The sequence below is a fragment of the Rhincodon typus genome, chromosome 2, assembly GCF_021869965.1.
Source record: "Rhincodon typus isolate 14 chromosome 2, sRhiTyp1.1, whole genome shotgun sequence".
NCBI lineage: Eukaryota > Metazoa > Chordata > Chondrichthyes > Orectolobiformes > Rhincodontidae > Rhincodon > Rhincodon typus.
In genome coordinates, this window is record NC_063333.1 from 67,364,431 (window position 1) to 67,370,750 (window position 6,320).

The 6,320-nt window shown below is 41.2% G+C and overlaps 1 pseudogene; it reads right to left on the reverse strand.

The window, feature by feature from the left end:
* Positions 1 to 1,354: 1,354 nt before the first annotated feature.
* On the reverse strand, positions 1,355 to 1,860 carry LOC125485447 (annotated as a pseudogene).
* Positions 1,861 to 6,320: the final 4,460 nt, after the last annotated feature.

Genomic DNA, 6,320 nt, shown 5'->3' on the forward strand with positions numbered 1-6,320 from the left:
TAGAGAAGGTCTTTTCCCTGGGGTGGGGGAGTCCAAAACTAGAGGCCATTGGTTTAAGGGGAGAGGGGAAAGATGTAAAAAGGACCTCAGGGGCAACCTTTTCACACAGAGGGTAGTGTGTGTGTGGAATGAGCTGCCAGAGGAAGTGGTGGAGGCTGGTACAATTCCAGCATTTAAAAGGCATCTGGATGGCTATATGAATAGGAAGGGTTTAGAGGGATATGGGACAAATGCTGGCAAATGGGACTAGAGTTATTTAGGATATCTGGTCAGCATGGATGAGTTGGACCAAAGGGTCTATTTCTGTGCTGGACATCTCTATGACTCTATGGCTGACACTGTCACTGTCACCTCTGGAATTCAGCTCTTTTGTCAATGTTTGAACCAAGATTGTAATGAGGTCAGGAGCTGAGTGGCCCTGGCGGAACCCAAACTGGGCGTCACTGAGCAGGTTATTGCTGAGCAGGTGCTGCTTGATCGCACTTTTGATGACACCTTCCATCACTTTACTGATGATCAAGAGTGGACTGACGGGACGGTAATTGGCCGGGTTGGATTTGTCCTGCTTTTTATTAATAGGACATAACTGGGCAATTTTCCACTTCGTTGGGTAGATGCCAGGATCGTAACTGTATCTGATCAGTTTCTGAGTTCTGCGAAGATTAACCAATGCAGCATTAAGTCTGTTACATTGGGTGATATTGTAGAACTGCTGTTGGTGGATAAGCATTTGATTTCAAGAGGTTTGGCATGGCGGGTTGGCTGAAAGGACTTTGTCCTGTTTCCTTTTGTCTGCACTTCACTTGCTTTCTGGCTTCCAGCAAAGAAAGGGAGAGAGAGATAGACTTCCCTTCTTTTGAACATCAGTGCAAGGATAACTCATGGTTTTCTCAGCTATGATGCACAGAGCACGCACCTTGCCCAGTTGCACCCACAGATTAGAGTTGAAACTGGCTTTTAATCCCTGTTTTTGTGTGTTCTTGAAAGGGTTAAAACACAAACTATATCTCTTACCTCGATTGCTTTCTCTTCTCCCATTATGGTTACAGTTCTGAGAAACCCTACAAGAGATTACAGTTCAGTTTGCAGTGCATTCCTATCTTTTAAACTTCTTTGATGCTTCCTTGACACTCACCAGCTGTGACTCCCTTCATGTTAAAGGTATTCCACACAGGCCTTCCAGACACTCACTGAATTACATCGGTCTGCATTTACATTCTGAGTCATTTGTTTGGTACTATGTCCCTTTCTTAATAAAATATTTAAGTTGTCATTAAAAGTTCAATATGTCCATAGATGATCCAGGTTTATGATCTGTGGACATGACAATATTGATTTTTTTTAAATTCAGGTTTTATTTTACAGGTGCAGTTATATAGCATTTTCCACCAACACGTGGAACCTGAGACTTCATTGGCTTAGCAAACTTTTGTTTGGGCGTTGCATTCTGAGAAGCCTTAGCTGGAGTGGCACTGACTTTCTTTGTTGCAGGTTTGGCCTGCTTAGCCTCTTTGGCAGCCCTGCGTGCTTGTTCACGTTGAGCCTTGCACACCTCATGTCTCTGATTCCTCTTAGCCACAATCTCAGCCAGAAAGGCACCAGGCATAGCTTGTTGGAACTTCACTGCGCAACAGGAGCGCTTTTTCTGAATCTCTTCAGACTGCCCCTTTTCATGCTTGTGCCTGTACAAGACAGTCCAGGTGACCTGTTGAATGTTTCTGTTGAAGAGGAACGCTGACACACATTTGACTCACATTTAGAATTCAGAAACTGGAAAACCTTCCTATTAATCCTGGCATAGTGCTTCCCATGACCTGAGTATGTTTTATATCCATTAAAACTGCATATTTTGAACCTCATGTTGACTGTTAAGATGGTGTGAGGGAATATGCTAAGTTGTTAAAAATTTTCAGCCATGGAGAATTGAAAACCTTTTTTTAACCACAGTCCTCTGTTAAGTTCACAGAAAGGTGTAACAACAACTTTCATTTACAGAGCATCTTCAATGATGCTCACAGAAACATGTTACAGGCCAACATTGACATCAAGCCAAATAAGGAAATATTAGGACAGATGAAAATGCTTGGTTAAAGAGGTAGGTTTAAGGAATATCTAGAAAATGAATAGAGAAGCAATGAATTTTGTAGAGACAATTCAAGCACCAAAGTGGAACAGTTCCAATTGGAGATGTTCGAGAGGTGAGAATTGGAGGAGTACAGACACCTTGGAGGGTTTGCAGCTAGAGGAGATTATATGGGTAGCAAGGGAAAAGGCTTGAAGAAAGAGAATGACAAATTTAAAGGAAAGTATTTCTTAACTGAGGATAAGCACGGGGTGATGGATGAATGAAACAGTGTAAATTAAGATATAGGTCACAGTTTTGGATGACTTTGTGCTTCCTGAGGGTGGAATATAGGACAGTCAGAAATGCTTTAGAAAAGTCAAGCCACGAGGTAATAGGGCAATGTATGACAGTTTCAACAGCATGAAGTTAAGCAGGAATGGAGTCAGATGATCAATTGGACGATGTAGATGGTTTTAATGATGCACAATATGTGATCAGAGCTCAAAACAGATTAAATATTGTGAACAGTCTGGTTTAGCCACAAAGAGTTGTCAGGCAGAAGGAAACACTCAAAAGCTAGGAACTGGAATCTTCAGCAGAGACTGAAGACAATGGGTTTCCTCTTCCAGTTGTTACTTAGTAAGACATTCCTGTACATTCAGCAGTGAATTTAATGACAGTGGAAACGTTGAGTGATTTTGGTGAGTTTGAGCTTGAACATGAGGACAGTGATTCTGTGCCCTCAGGTGATATATCACAGAACATGTAGATGAGAAGTAGAAGAGATCAAGGGCAGATCCTTGGGGACAGGAGACACTATTGAAATGACAAATGAAGTCGTTGCAGGTGATTCTCTGCTACAATTAGATAGATGAGAATGGAACCAGGTCAGTGCCATCCCAGCCACCTGACAGTGGTTCAGGATCAACTGTTTGAAAGGCATATACAGGTTGAGCAGGAGCTCAGGGATTCAAATGTAGAATTCCAGGAAAGATAGGTAAGGATTAGAGGAATGACAACCCACTTAAGGGCTTTGGAGTGGAAAGGAGTATGGTGATGAGTGGTCAATTTGCAAGGATGAAGACGAGTCAAGCGTTGGTCTTTTGAAGAGTGGGCCAGTAAAAGCAGATAGGAGCCTGTGGGGAAGGTATAATACTTGAATAGGGAGAGCTGTTAACAATATCTGGTAACATGAGAGTCAGAGAGAGATATTGGATTGCCAGTGGTTTAGTGAGAATCAAGGGGATCAAGGAAGGTGGAAACCTGTTTCATGGACAGGTTGATCTCAGAGAAAGCATGAGGAGGGAAAGAAGTGATTTAGGGTGGGTCTTTACAGAATGTTTGATCTGCTGGGCTGGGAAAGAGAAGGAAAGTGGAAGTCGCAGTTGACTGGATGGTATCAATCTTATTGGAAAGAAATCCATGAGCTCCTCACACATTTGTTGGGGGTTAAGGTGGAGGTTTAACAAGATGGTTTGCTGCAAGGTATAGAAGTATATGGGGGTGATCATCTATTAAATCCAGGATCATCTTTGAATAGTAAACAGTTTTAGCAGACAAAATGAGAGCACGATTGTGCCTGCTGCATCTGACAATAAATGCCTTTAATCATTTGCTGTATTTTTTCATGTCTGTATCCCTTGGACAGAAAGGATACGAGATGAGGGTTGTACAAGGGATAAATGGACAGGGTGCAAGAAAGTATTCAATATTGGAAGAAAATGCTGGCCCATACAGGCCAACACCAGGACTTGCATGACAATGTTACTGGTTCCTTGGCTGCTTCCTGGCTTATTGTCTAATTAAGGATGACAGGCAGGTTGTTAATGTTGAAAATCTAATCAGAAACCCACAAACTCTGAAGCCTCAGCAACATCCCTAGGTGAAATGAATGCCACTGAGACAGTGAGGAAACTTATGAACCACGTTTAAAAGTAAGACATCATCCTAGAAGAAAGTATGATTCAAAATTCTGGATCTCTGTCAATGTGAAGCTCTGACAATCAAATGGAAAAGCCCTCCAGGGGATCTTTGGGGCCGCAGGGATGCTATTCCTTGCCCATGATCCTCTCCCCCGCTCTTCCCCCAAACACACACACACACACACATACCCACGCACGCACACACACACACACACACACACACTTCCTTTTGGGCTATGGCTCTAACTATCCTTGGGCTTCCACAGAGAGGCGACATCCACAAAGCTGCTGGTCTCACTACGCGGCTGGAGATCTCCCTGGTAACTCTGTTTAGTGGTTTCTAAAAGGGCCATAATTATGTAAGCCAGCTGCCCACCTCTATGGAGAGGGCAATCAACACCAATCCTGGCCCACCACAGAAAATCTTCCCTGGTGGCACCAGGGTGTGGCTCCTCATAACCTCATCTATCCCTCCATCCTCATCACCCAGGGTCTTTAAAATTGAAGACATAGCTTCTGTGGAGTGTAACGCATCAAAGATGGAAGCAGCATGGATGGCCTGGGGTGCTGTTGATGTATGTAATTGAGCTTCAGTGTTAAAACAATAAAAGCTAAATTTCCCTCGGATTGTTCAATAGGTAGATACTGGGAGATTTAATAATAGGAAGGCAAATAAAATCAATGAATGTTGGCAAATATAATTAACCATGACATTGTGCATTCTGTGGAAAATATTTCATTAACAGATTGGTATCTCCATTAAAACAGTCACTATGGATGTGAATTAACTTGTATGCACATCTAACATATTTATATCTACTACAATTATGTATCTTTCTTTCAAGATTTTCTCTGTATGAATTAATCCTTTAAATTCATTTCCATGAATTGGTTGGTGCTGAGCTTTTCAGAGATAGGTGAAAAGATAAAGTTTGTAAAATCCTCAAACAATGACCACACTTTTCATTGAAAATTTACTGTTCCTGAGGTTCTCTACATCTATACTTTGAACCTAAACCTAGAACATCTGTATATTAAGGGACTGATTAATTTCAAAGCTACATTACATGTGTATGGATGAACTGCAAGTATTAATTTGTTCATTCAAAATGTAGCTTATTTCTGAAAAATATCAAAAATGAAAGAAAAACAATTTTAGAAAATGTAATCCCGACATTGGTAGAGCATGTCTATTAATTATTGCATGGTTATCCATCAGTGAAATCTTTTGCTACTGCAGAAAACTTAAATGTCATTGTAGTCAATCAATTTGTGTTCATATCCACATACAGTATTACCCTTCCAAACAAATTTTTAAACTTGAAGACTTTTGTGTTGCCAATGGTATTTAACTGTGGCAGGTTTCTGAATTATTTGAAAACATTTTGTCTACATGCAGTTGTGAGAGATATTACAAAGTTTTTGTAAGACAACTGTACAGCAGCCTATATGCTTTGCAACATTAAGTAAGAGTATGTATTGATGAATGACACGCAAGTGACTAACACACATACATGCACTATTTTTACAAGCAGATAAGTTGCTAATTATTGAAATTGGTTGCCTGCCTCCATTCAGAGAGGCTAATGCACAACTTGGCCCATCATTGGCAAACATCTCTTGTTATAGGATCGTTCTGGAGCAGTGTTTGGACGTGGATTTTCATTATTTTTCTGGATCTCACTGTGCTCCCGCACCTCTCCCGAGCCTACCACAGTGGGACAGGGAACATTCAGCCTGAAATACTGCTGAAATGTTCCAATATTTGACAGGAAGTGTGCTTTTGGGTGGTTAGATGACACCATCCTGTTGCTACAGTATCACCACCCTTCCCATCTCCACAACCTTGGGCTATTGGCCTTGTTTCTGAACAATTAAAATGTACCAAACGGATTCTAGAAAACTTGTGTATCATTTTTACATCTTAAAATAACTGCTTCAATAACCCAAATAAACAAAACTGCCTATTTCATATCACACAATATAATGTGTAATTTTTAACATTGAGTGGAACATCATTGCATCTTCAATGAAGTGCTTTTGTTCTCCAGCTCAATGACTACCTGCTGACCCTAATTTACTGGATCTAGGTTTATTCAAATAAAACATTTGGTGGGCTTCTGTGTAAAATCTTTGCCTTAAGTTTCAGGGTTTTATATGCACAAGCAAATCATCGGCACAGTTTCCCTGTAGTCTAGAGGAGGATTGACAGGAGGAGATGAGCCAGGCAGAGCAATATCACTGACTGGGGAAGGAAGACGCAGGGTGGTAAGCAGGAGTTCAGACTGTGATCTCCTGCATGATTCATACCTTGTGATTATGAGAGTCTAGCC